The sequence below is a fragment of the Bidens hawaiensis genome, unplaced genomic scaffold, assembly GCF_021521415.1.
Source record: "Bidens hawaiensis isolate Kalapana, Puna unplaced genomic scaffold, B.hawaiensis_p1.1 tig00034654_1, whole genome shotgun sequence".
Taxonomy (NCBI): Eukaryota; Viridiplantae; Streptophyta; class Magnoliopsida; order Asterales; family Asteraceae; genus Bidens; species Bidens hawaiensis.
In genome coordinates, this window is record NW_027496008.1 from 1,088 (window position 1) to 14,247 (window position 13,160).

Here is a 13,160-nt window from a genome sequence, read left to right on the forward strand (position 1 = left end):
TTTGAACGGCCAAGGCCTACAGGCCATGAATGTTTTATAGGAGCATCCTTTGTTCAAGGCTCCTGATTCGGGTTCTGGGGTCTCGTTCTCTTGGCGACCCTGACTAGATTCGGCCTTGCTGGCCTCATGCGTTGCAATCGCCTGTGCGATTATTTCTGCGAGCTCCTCGGGTGTCATGGTAATTCCCTTGGCTCTGGTTGGAGGCATTCTTTTCATAAAAAGAAAATATAACAAACTTAGCGCATGTACTCAGAGCACATAATGTTCTTATCTCTACACTGTGACCCGTGTTCCTAAGTGCGTGTGTGATTTTTCTTTTGAAAATATTCTTTTGAAAACATTCTTTGAAAAATATTTCATGCGATTCCCCAAAGGTTATAGTCTAGGTTAAAAACTTCTTTTCCTAGTTCGCTATAACCAGTGCTCTGATACCAATCTGTCACACCCGGCCCTGAGCGGCGGAAACAGCCGGGCGCGCACGAGTGGGGATTGATAATTAAGCACGGGCCATTGCAAAATATTCAAAGATTTTTATTGCGCATGAGGAGTTTAGTACAAACACATTACATTGTTCAAAGATTACAAAAAGAAACATCCAAGTATAAAACTGAAGATTTCCTCGCCATATCCCCTTGCGCGGCGGGTAACCGTGCGCATCGAGGGGATAAAACCAAAATCTTCCAAAAAGCTTGTTTTAGATGTTCAGCGTGTGGTGCTCTAAGTGTGACTCCATGCGTTACCTAGTTATCTCCTGAAAGACACGTAAAAACATTTGAATCAGTATAAACTGAGTGAGTTCACAAGTTTTAGTAACTTGATAAAATCATTCTGAAACATTTCTGGCAACATCATTAACATCTGCTTGGTAAAATCGTATTAACACATAATTCTGACAATATTCTGATAAAAATCGTTTCGCGGGTTACGCGTGAACAAATTCTGGATACGGTGCTCGTCTATGTAAGTGGTGCAGCCACTACGAGCTAAAATAACGTAAAACCGTCCCGCGAGTTACGCGCAGACGTTTCTGGAAAACTATGCTCGTCTATGCAAAGAGGCATTGCCCCTACGAGCTAAGGATACTGTCCCGCGGGTTACGCGCGAACAATTCTGAGAAACTGTGCTCGTCCATGCAAAGAGGCATTGCCCCTACGAGCTAAGGATACCGTCCCGCGGGTTACGCGCAGACGTTGTGCCGGAAAACAAGGCGCTCGTCCATGCAAAGAGGCGCGACCCCTACGAGCGGGCTCAACCCCATAGTACTGCCCCATGCCAGGCACTCGTCCATGCAAAGAGGTGCGACCCCTACGAGTGGGCGGATCAAACCAGCAGTCCCTACCCTTAGAGTTCCAATGGTAAAGTGATCACTTACTCGAGTTCTAGCGCACATACATCGAAAACCTTAGATAACCGTTTGCATTGCTCATCATGAAACATAACTTAAACACATAATCGCTTTCATAGCTTGTAAGTATACCATGATAAAACAATATTTAAGTACGTGTCCCTCGCCCCGAAAGCAGTTTAAAACAGTGAAAACAGTGAAAATAGGGGCTGTGAGACTCACCTGTGGTTCTTTGTTAAGAGATTAATCGAGATTCGGGTTTTCTTGGTGTTGGCCTCGGAATCGAAGGTCTAGAATACGATTAAATAACAAGTATATATATTAAGATCAAGAAATAGGAGAATATAAGGGTTGGATAGTAGGTCTCAAGGTTATATTCTTGGCTTACCTAGTAACAGGATCGGAGCTGGAAACAACGGATGCTTGGGAAAGGATTAGTGCAAGTTTGTAGTTCTTTGAAGTGTGTTTTGGGTGATAATTTAGGCTACAAATTTATAGGCAAACTCAAGGGAACACAATCCCTTGCTTTAGGGGATTGAAATCTTTTCATATCTAAATGTAATGATGATAAAGTATAGAAGTTATTATTATTTACTTAAGAGTGGAGTGGTGGATAAAAGATTTTGATTTGATTTGGACAGAACATGCAGATCTGGGGTTGGTGAGAATAGGGTGGCTGACGGTTGACTTTTCATGTTACAGTGTGCTTTTTCAGGTACTTCTGTCAGTGTACAGTAAAAAGTGGAAAATCTCTGAAACACGCTACTGTTTCCTTTCGGGCGGGAGTAATCTCCTTAACTGGAGAATAGACCAAGTGTTCTGCGCGTATAACTTGGTGCGCATAGCTTTCTGCGTATAGGACATGTCTTTGCTGCGGGTAGGTGCGTAACCTTCTCGCAGTTAGGGACTTTTGAGTTTCATTTGTAGATTCTCCAGGTGGTCTTGGTATTTCAACATAGTGATCAGTCATGTTGAAGTCAATTCCATCTTGGAGCTTCAGACAAACTAGCTCTCAACGTTCCCGCCATGCGGGTAGGTTAGTTCCCTTCCGCACGCGCATAAACGATGTAGGATGCACCCGCCTTAGCATCATGCGGGATGGTCAACCCATAGACAACATAACGTTGAAGTTACATGAAAACATAAAGCCAAATTATTCACGCATGGCGCATATAACATATGCTCACGCTGGTTCTTAACATGGTGCGCTCGCGCAGGTTGCACATAACAACTGCACGCGCTGACTAACATGGCGCGCTCGCGCAGGGCGCACATAACAAATGCACGCGCTTATCATTTACAATCACCTAATTATTAGGTTGATTACTTAGCTTATGGGATTGGGAAATTACCGGTTGTCACAAGCGTATGGGCCCATTAGTAGATGGTTGATACCGTTTGCTGTTCTGTTAGCGAATGGTCAGCGAATTGGGTATCCATTCGATTAGGAATTAGGTGAATGGTCCATGTTCTATAAATAGTCTGTAAATTATGATTTTTATAACAAATTGAGCTATTTTATGATAAGCACATCCATACTCTGTCTGATTCTCTCTAGAGAACACACAATGCATACACTAAATCCTAAACGATCAATTAAATATATCTAAGAACTAGATCCATGATAATATGAACTGATTGATCATCATCAGAAAATGATCACCGGTTTTTCACTAAGACGGTTCAAGAAGGACGTGAATACATGAAGTATTCCTTTTACAAGGATTAAGCAGGTTTCGAGAATGGAGCCTCTTATAAGGTGGGTATACTTGTAACATCCGTCTTCCTAGATAAATAATAATAAAAGATTTTATTGTCATTATGTGCTATTATTTATTTATTCAAATAATATAAGTTGAGTGATGGGGTTAGGAAATTAAAACATGGACTTAGGGGGGAGATGGGCTTTAGCATGGCATCGTGCTCCGCAAATTCACTTCATTGGTACCTTAGCTCCATTCATTGCGCTTAAGAATTTTAGCCATCATATGTTCAAGCGAGGCGTTTTTCTCTCTACTCCCGCCTTGGTCCGCATTACTTGGCTTAAACTGCTTGGGCCGAACAGGTTCTCATGACGTTGCTGCTGATACTAGGCTTGGTAAGTGTCACACACCAAACTATCAGAATATGTTGAGGTGTGACTAATTCCTACGTAGCTCACAAGACATTATTAGATGGTAATGACGATATATAATTATTATATTTCATAAAATGGAAGTACATACTTATTCAATACAAAAAACAATCCATAACAAAATAAATCCAAATAAACATGTCTTCATCGTTGATATCCTAAAGCCAATCTACTTGCTTCAACTATCAACCATCGAACATAGAGACCTGCAACATGCGTAAAAATAGATATATTTGTGATTAACACATTTTGAGTGAGCAAAACACAAGATTTGATATATATTAGCATTTAAAAGACAATTTTTATGTTGATGCGGTATTAACAACAATTAATTAAGCAAATAAGTCTTTTCGCCATGACACTAGTTTAGTTAATTTTACTCGGAAGATGTATGATCATACTAATGAAGACGAGGCCACAGAAAAACAAATAAAATACACCTTGACAATTAAGGTTGTAACAACTAATCGTGCAATACACATAAACACATAAAATAGAATTGTGGTTGCGGAAATCATTTATCATAAATCATGAGGTTGTGATACGTATGTTACCCCCAAAAAAAATAGAAAACAGGATGTGAATTACTCACCTTAAAAGTAGGCGAGAAAAGCTATTAAATAAAATAAATAACTTGATTTAAGAGGTGAGACAAAACCGAACTTGACAAAAACACTTCCTAACAACAAACAATACTAGAATGAATAAAAGAACTATTAAACGACATTTAAATATATATGACGAATTTTACCTGCTATTCGGGATTTAATTATAGAGTGCAAATATACGTTTTAACTTAAAAGTTCATGTTTTATTTCTAAAGAATAATATTTAGTTACTTTGATTTTTCAATTTTTTTAATATGTCCAGGTTGTCTAGAATAAGCAAACCTATATGATTAAACAAGCAAAAATGAATGAAGTGTGTTTTAAACGAGTGTTCGGTTCGAGTTTGTTCTGGATGTTAATATAAAGTTGAATTCGGAACAGACATGACCAATATAAGAATTAATTAGGATTTATAAAAAGTCAGAAAGTTTAACGAGTTCAGATCGCTTAATTATAAAATCCTCAATTATTTGAAAATGAATTTAATCAAAATTGAATGAGGGCTTTTGATCCAAAGATGATTCAGAACAACTTTGATGTACAAACTATGAACTTATCAAATCTAGTCTTTAGATTAGGTTTTAGAGTTAACCACCGTGTGCTGTGTGTGTGTGTTTACAGAATCAATTGGACAAAATTTCGTTTCAATAGGATCACAAGAATTACTGATAAATTACATTAGCTGTAAAATCAATAGGATTCGATAATCTTATCACGGAGAATATATTTAGATTCTCTTGGTTACCAAGGGTAGGATTCTTGATTATTTTGGGTAGGTTTAAACTTTTCCATACTCGCTCCTCCTCATGAGATAGAGTGAAGCTTGCTTTTGATCTTGATCCTGCTGAAACAAGTTTTGCTTTGAAGGTTCCGAGTGTTGAAGTAAGTTTTGAATCACATACTTCCCATTCCGCCATGTCTCAGGTAAGGATCCTGCTAAGTTTAATTAGTATGTACAAATGTATTTGAGTATAGGATTAACCTAAGATGATCCTTAGCAAGATCCGAGAAACCTAGTTTTGACTTCAATACTGAAGATATCGACAACATTCTCTCCTCTGGTGGAGTAGTCATTACAGAAGAAAAACCTGCCCCTCCCATCCGTAAACCGCCAACTCGAAGTTCTCTTGCCGTTCCTCCTAAGCCGACTTCGAGTAAGAAGAGGAAGACTCAGGATACTCCTGTTGATGCATCGTTTTTGTCGTCTCGGTCTTTGTTAACGTGTTTGGGAATAATTTAATGCATTAGGCGTATTTTTGGTAATTGATGTAGTGACTCATTCGTTAGGGAATGTTAATGAATGAGTCCGCGTGTTTTGTGTCACGTTCGTTAGGGGTGTTAACGAATGGTGATTATGAAATGTAAATGCTGTGCTATTATAAAGACTTTATTAACTATTATGCGAGCAGCTGTGGTTGTGTGTTTGCTATCGCATAGTTTCTTCAAATCTTTTCATTATATTAGCATGCATTCTTCAAAAAAGTCTTAACATTCCAAGATTTCGCTTAATATTTTCTGCTGTGCAGTATGAAGAAAGTTTGTTGGATCAAAGTTTAGATGTTGATTTGTATGAGTGAAAAGTAACTAGTTTATAGTTAGATTCGATTGTTGATGAATGATCTAAAAATGGATACTTTCAGTTTATATGTTTTTAAATAGGGTGGGTCCACGAGGGAGAAGGCGTTGGTGGATATTATCAAGGTGTTTAGTAGCAGCTGTTGTATCTACCTGGTCGTTTCTTCTTACAACAATGAACAATGGACGGGTGGTCTCTTCATCCTAAAAGTTGGCTAGAGTAAGAAAATTCCAATTTATGCCCATTTAGTTTGTGTTATCCGGTTCTTTCATTTGGTAAACACCAGCGTGTTACTTTTTAATAATATCAGGTTGGTTTCGTATTTTTCGACTCTTTTAGAAAAGGATGACAGATCGGTGGAATTGCAAACACCAAGACAAACAATTAGACGGATGGTTTTGGTTGTGTATGTACGTTAAGAAAATGTGTGTGTGCAACTGCTTACTCAAAGTCAACAGCTTATTGGAAGGGTTTGGTTTGCTGGTTATTTGGTGTTCAGGGGCAGATTTGGTATTTTGAGAATTATAATGGGATCAATGGAAAAGTCAACTTTTTTGGCCTAATGGTCAATTTAGAAGTCTGCTGCAGAATCTGTTTCAAAAACGTATCTTTGGGCCAAATCCGGATAGTCAAATGGAATGTTAAAAGTCAATGTCAGTTTTATCAAAGTCATTGCGAAAGTCATAATCAGAAGCCTGGATGCTGGCCAGTGATCAATAGTCAAGACTGTTTTATTAGCCAAAGTCAAGAGTTCAGATTCAGGTTAGTCATGTGCTTTGTTAGTAGGATAATATACTGATACGGTTCAGTCAACAATGTATAATCTTGATTAGCATTATTAGTTTTGTGGGAGAACACTTTAATAGGGTTAGCAAACATCCTTTAGGCTTATTCACTTGTTATGCAAGAGTGGGCCTCTAAAAGCTCAAGTCTGATTGTGGCCGAATACTTGGATCCTTGGTTGGGCTTTTTGACTTCAAGGTTTAGTATCATGGGAAAGCATCAAGTTTGGTTTAGCTATGTGTATAAGGATAGTCTATTTTACAGAAAATGTTTAGGGGCTAAACCTGATTTTCGATTTGTATACAGAGGGGGGCAATCCTGACCCAAAGCCATTCATATGGGTCAATTAGGGCTGATTTAAAAACTAACTATATGGGTTGGTTTGGGCATGGCAAGTCAATTAAATGGGTCAGAACGGGTCATGTAAAAATTTCAGAATCTTAATATGGGTCGAAACAGGTTGATGTTTTTAAATGAACGCGTTGTTGGGGTTACGACGGACGTTGTTTCACTACAACTAATGTGTTTTAAGAACAATATTACGCGATTTTGCATAGCCGAGAGGTAATTCAGATGGAGGTGATCAAGGAAAGTCAAGGTAGAGTTTACCATGTGGACCAAACAGTGTGATCACATTTCCTGATGCATCATGGTTAAAACCTTAGTGCCGGTGGGTGCTTTAGTTATTGCTTGGCATCCGATGGCATGAATAATGACGCGGAACCAAAGGTAATGTGTTTGGTTTTAGATCTATTTGTATATGGCCTATTGTAGATAATATTGATCGGGGCCCTTAAAAGCTCAATTTTTCGACTTGATGCCGGGCTTCTTAAGTATTTCACTTTGGTAGTTGATTGTAAATAATGTACATTTTTTTGTCATCGGTATATCAAACTTTCTGTTTATGTTCCCCTGTAGTGATCTTGGTGTTTTACCAGTAAAAGGTGACATTTTCTAATGAAATATGTGGCCTTTGAAACATGTTTTGTTTTTTAAGTTCGGTGTAATTTGGCGTAGCTGAAGAGACTTGATACGCACTGCAACTAGGGTCTTTACGTGACAGTCTTTTGAATATGAATTGTTAGTCTCGATGAAAGTGTGGTTTATCAAACTGGATATTTGTGAGAAAATATATAATTGTATATTATTATGTAATGTAATACATATTTATGAAAGAACTAGGTTTATAATAAAATTTATATTAAAAAGAAAGGTGTTAAACAATACTGTATATTTAGATTGAAAACCAAAAAAAGAAGTTAAAAGTTACAAGTTATCGGTTAAAGATGGTGAAATCGAATGTTAAAAGTAAAAGAAAGAAAGAAAAAAAACCAACACTTTAGTTGGTGGGATTTTGATGTCATTATAGCTTTTTACATGCGTGACAATTTGAACTTGGCGTTTTTTATGCTATTTTTGGTAATTGATACATGTTACAAGTTATGGACAGAAATGGTGAAATTGAATACAAGAAGTAAAAGAAAGAAACAAACTTGTCCTTTTGAACTTGGTATGTTATTCTTGGTACTTGTTAGATTTTACAAGTTATCGACGGAAGATGATGAAATTGAATGTTTGAAGTAAAAGAAGGAAAGAAAAAATAATAACAAATAAGTGTCAAGTATGGGTGTAGGTGACTTGAGTGTTGCTTGTACATGCTTATTGTCATTAAGACATTAACAAACCCTTTATCTTTTAGTGATTTGATGGGATTTCAATATCACATACGTGAGAAAAATGATGTTTGTTATGCTATTATTGATACTTGTTACATACTACAAGTTATTAGTGGTGAAATGAATGTAAGAAAGAATAACAAATAAATTAAACCAGCCAATTAGAAAGTGACAAGAAGTATAAATTCCATTTTAACAAACCGTCACATTAGTTTTCAAACTTCTCTTAATAATCCCAATTTATTCCACATCAACAAACATTCATAAACCTCCACATCATCACCTACCTCTACAATTAACTTATATTTAATTTTAGTTTCTTTTATATATATTAAGAATTTTTTTATGTTTAAAAGAAAATACTTTTATTATATGTTAATATTTTATATATATTAAATAACATAATATAATTTAAACAATTCATAGAAAAAGGGATTTTTGGAAAATTAACGTATTGAACAAAATATAAAATTAGATAGAAAGTTTTGTATAATATTAAGAATGAGTATAGTGAAAGTAAGTATATCCAATAGAATGTGCGTGTGTATATATATATATGAGATATAGATAAATAACTGTGTAATACAGTTATTAGGAATTATATCTATCTATAATCTATAATAATATATATAAACGAAAACATAAAAATCTTACGTATCGCGATGTGGTCGCTCCCCCTTTTTTTGGAGTCATCAGGTTTGCTTGATTTTTAAATGGAGGCTTCTCATGCATTTGACCCGAATTCATGGGTATGGGTCTTACCAAACCCAGATATTTCTTAAACGAGTTATAACATCTCATTAAATTAAAAATTATTCTCACCAAATTATTGATGTGAAAATCCTATATAACAGGATATGCTAAAAATTATTATATGATTTTTTAAATATTATTTATAATAAGAAACAATTTTATAGTAAAACAAATAAGCGGTCCTTGGGTCTTACCAAACCCAGATGACTTTTAAACTGGGTTATAACATCTTAGTTATTTGTGAAACCTTTTTATCATCAAACTCTAAGTATATTATAAATTTCATTACAATAAATAAAATTAAACGCAAAAAAATATATAAATATTCAAAACGAGTAATGTAAAACAGCCACCGTAATACGGGAGATAAAAGCTAGTATATATATTTATATGATTTTATAACACTCCCTCTCTCATATATATATATTACTGTTCATTATACACTATTAACAACATGCTTCAAGATGATGCTAATTAGGTACTTCAGGACCTATGAAATAAATTATGTTGCCTCGTTATAAACCTTACTAAGAAAACCCAATGGGACAAAACTTAGTGAAGGAGAAGAGTACAACGAGTATAATGCTCCCCCTCAATTTAACTAACGTCTTTCAATCTTCGAAGCCCGATCATTTTTTACAACTTCTCGAAACTGCTTCTAGGTAAAGATTTTGTGAATAAATCAACTAAATTGTCACTTGACTTGATCAGACGAACTTCAATTTCTCCTTTTTTCTTCATGTCATATGTTAAGAATAACTTTGGTGAGATGTGCTTTGTTCTGTCACCTTTGATGTAGCTTTCTCTGATTTGAGATATACAAGCAGTATTGTTTTCATAGATAACCTTCGGGTCTTTCTTGATTTGTTCTAATCCGTATGCTTCTTCTATGTGATTAATCATCGACCTTAACCACACGCATTCTTGACCGGCATCATATAGTGATATTAGTTCGGCATGATTTGAAGATGTTGTTGTAAGTGTTTGCTTAGTTGACTTCCATGGAATTGTAGTACCACCATAAGTAAATACATAACCTGTTTGAGATCTTGCTTTATGTGGATCTGATAGATAACCAGCATCAGCATACCCAACAAGCTGGGACTTGTCATTCTTTTGATAGAAAAAACCTAAGTCTTGTGTCCTGCGAAGATGTCGGAATATATGTTTTATTCCAGTCCAATGTCTATGTGTTGGATTTGAGTTGTATCTCGCTAGTGCATGTACCGCGAATGCTATATCAAGTCGCGTGTTATTTGCAAGATACACAAGGGCATCGATTGCGCTTAAGTCTGGTACTTCTGGACCAAGTACTTCTTCTCCCTCTTCCTGAGGGCGGTATGGATCTTTATGTGGATCCAGTGGTTGATGAACCATAGGAACGCTAAACGGATGTCTTTTAGTCATATTAAAACGAACTAACATCTTCTGGATGTAGTTTGACTGATGGACAAATGTACCACTACACAGATGCTCGAACTGCAGGCTGAGGCATAATTTTGTCAAACCAATATCTTTCATTTCAAATTATTTCTTTAATAATTCGGCAACTTTCTTTATATCTTCTGGAGATCCTATAATGTTGATCGTCAACATAAACTGCTATTATGGTAAACTTTGAGCATGATCTTTTTATAAAGACACATGGACTAATTACATCAGACTTGTATCCTTCTTTTTCGAGATATTCACTGAGTCGATTGTACCACATACAACCAGAAGACTATATTATATTCTTTGGAGTTTTATAGCACACATATCTCGAGGTGTTAGTTTTAATGCTTCAGGAAATTTTAATCCTTTACTCTGTTCTAGAGTCTAAATTATGGAGAGAAAAGAAAAGAAAAGAAAGTGAAGGGAATTAGGATTTAAAGGTGTTCCACAATTTTTTTAAAAAGAGAAAGGAAAAGGAAAGAAGTGAAAATTGATAGTAATCATTTTCCTTCCAAATTGAAAAGAATGCGAGAGAAAGGAAAGGAGAAAAGACTTTACCAAACTCAATTACCATTTTGCCCTCAACTTATATGTATCAGTTGTTTGTTCCCTTTTTTTACCATAACCAAACCTAACTGGCCCTTTCATCATCACAGTACTCAGATGTCGCGACGCCCCGAGCATGCCCACAGCCACACGTCACAACTGCTTTTCAACTCTTGTTTCAAGCTCTCTTTTATTAGGTATTCTTAATTTAATATCTAACACTTTTTTTTGATTTCACATCTTTAGGGTTGACTATGAGTTAATTAAGTATACATAAAGTTAATCGACAGTCAAAGCTTGTTCTTTGCTAATTGTTAACTAATTTTTTATGTTATGTGGTTTCTCTTTATTTCATTTATAATACCTGCACATTGTGTGGTATAGTGTGTGTATTCGAATTGCACTGGCAATTATAATTAATTGAAGTTTGGATAAACATGTGGTAAAGTGGTTGTATGTTAGTGGTTGTATGTTTACGGTGGTTGTATGTTAATGGTTGTATGGTTTTAAATTCATATGCATGTGAAGTAAATAATAAGCTATAAATAGTGACATAAAACAAATGCACAGAGTTGAAAACTTTAGTTGTAAAGTGAACCTATATATATATTATAGGCATTGTTGTTGAAGTTTAGAACACTTTTTATATGTGTAAATGTTGAGAAAAAAATCTGCCATCTTTTTAGCATGTTGGGATGTCTTTTATTTTAATTTTTTCTAAGTGGTATAATAGTAAAAATGTAGTTTTCTTTTCTTTTCCATCTATCTCAAAAACACATAAAGTGTTTAATTTTCTTTCCTTTTCATTAAACTCTGGAACACAAAATGCAATCACATGTTTTCCTTTCTTTTCTCTTATTAAATGAAACTCAGGAACACAACGTTAGGGATTTTCATATAGATGTCATTTTCAAGTGTCCCGTATAAGTATGTGGTGACAACATCCATAATTCTCATATGAAGTCATTCAGAGATTATGAGGCCGATAAGAAACCTAAGGGTTATCGCATCCACTACCGGGGAATACGTTTCCTCAAAATCAACTCCTGGGATTTGGGAAAAACCTTATGCTACTAATCGTGCCTTGTATCGTGCAATCTCATTTTTTTCATTTATTTTTATTGCGAACGCCCATTTATAACCTACTGGTTTGACGTCTATGGGTGTTCGGACTATAGGTCCGAAAACATGTCGCTTTTCGAGCGAATTTAGTTCAGCATTTATGGCTTATTGCCATTTTGGCCAATCATTTATGTGCATGCATTCTTCAAGAGTTTTAGGTACATAATCATTTTCATTGATTACATCTGTTGCTATAACATATGCAAATATATCATCAACACATGTTGTATTCTGTTCCACATTGTACTATCTTGTACATAATTAATAGAGATCTCATGTTCATTCGGTATCGGTGTTTCTTCTGGAATTTCAATTTCCTCTGGATTTATATTAGTCTCTTCTAAGACATTTTCCTCTTCAGGCGTTTCATTTAGGGCTTTTCAAAACTTTCACCAACTGCTTATTTTGCTCTTTTCGTTTTCGTGGGTTCTTATCTTTTTAACCTATTGTTCTCCCACGTTTTCTTTGTATAGTAATCTCTTCTGGGATTACTTCAATTCGAGCAGGTGCATTTGTCACTTTCTTTGTATAGAATCTGTGAATGCATCTGGTAATTCATTTGTTATTCGTTGCAAATGTATAATCTTTTGGACTTCATATTCACATTGACCACTTCGGGGGTCAAGATTTAATAATGACGGTGCATTCCATATTATTTATTGTATTAACAGTCTTTCTTTATTCTTATCGCCCCCTAAGACTGGGAACATTGTTTCATTAAAATGACAATCAGCATATTGTGTTGTAAACATGTCTCATGTCAGTGGTTCTAAATATTTAATTATAGATGGAGAGTTAAAACCAATGTAAATGCCCAGTCGTTTGGGGTCCCATTTAGTACGTTGCGGTGGCGGTGTTGGTACATATACCTTACAACCAAAAAATCTTAGGTGGGACAAACTTGGTTCTCTTCCGGAGACCAGCTGTAATGGAGAATATTCATGATCAGCAGTTGGTCTTAATCTTATCAATGCAGCAGCATGCAAAATAGCATGCCCCATGCAGGTAGTTTGCTTCTCATCAAGAGCAGACTAGAGATTAACTGTAATCGTTTAATTAAAGATTCAGCTAAACCGTTTTGTGTGTGAACATGAGGCACTGTATACTCAACATTTATCCGGATCTACAAACAATATTCTTTAAATGATTAAGATGTGAATTCTCCCGCATTATCCATCCGGAT

General features: G+C 35.6%; 1 pseudogene; it reads right to left on the reverse strand.

The window, feature by feature from the left end:
- Positions 1 to 9,511: 9,511 nt before the first annotated feature.
- Positions 9,512 to 10,282, reverse strand: LOC143586437 (secreted RxLR effector protein 161 pseudogene; annotated as a pseudogene).
- Between the last annotated feature and the right edge of the window lie 2,878 nt (positions 10,283 to 13,160).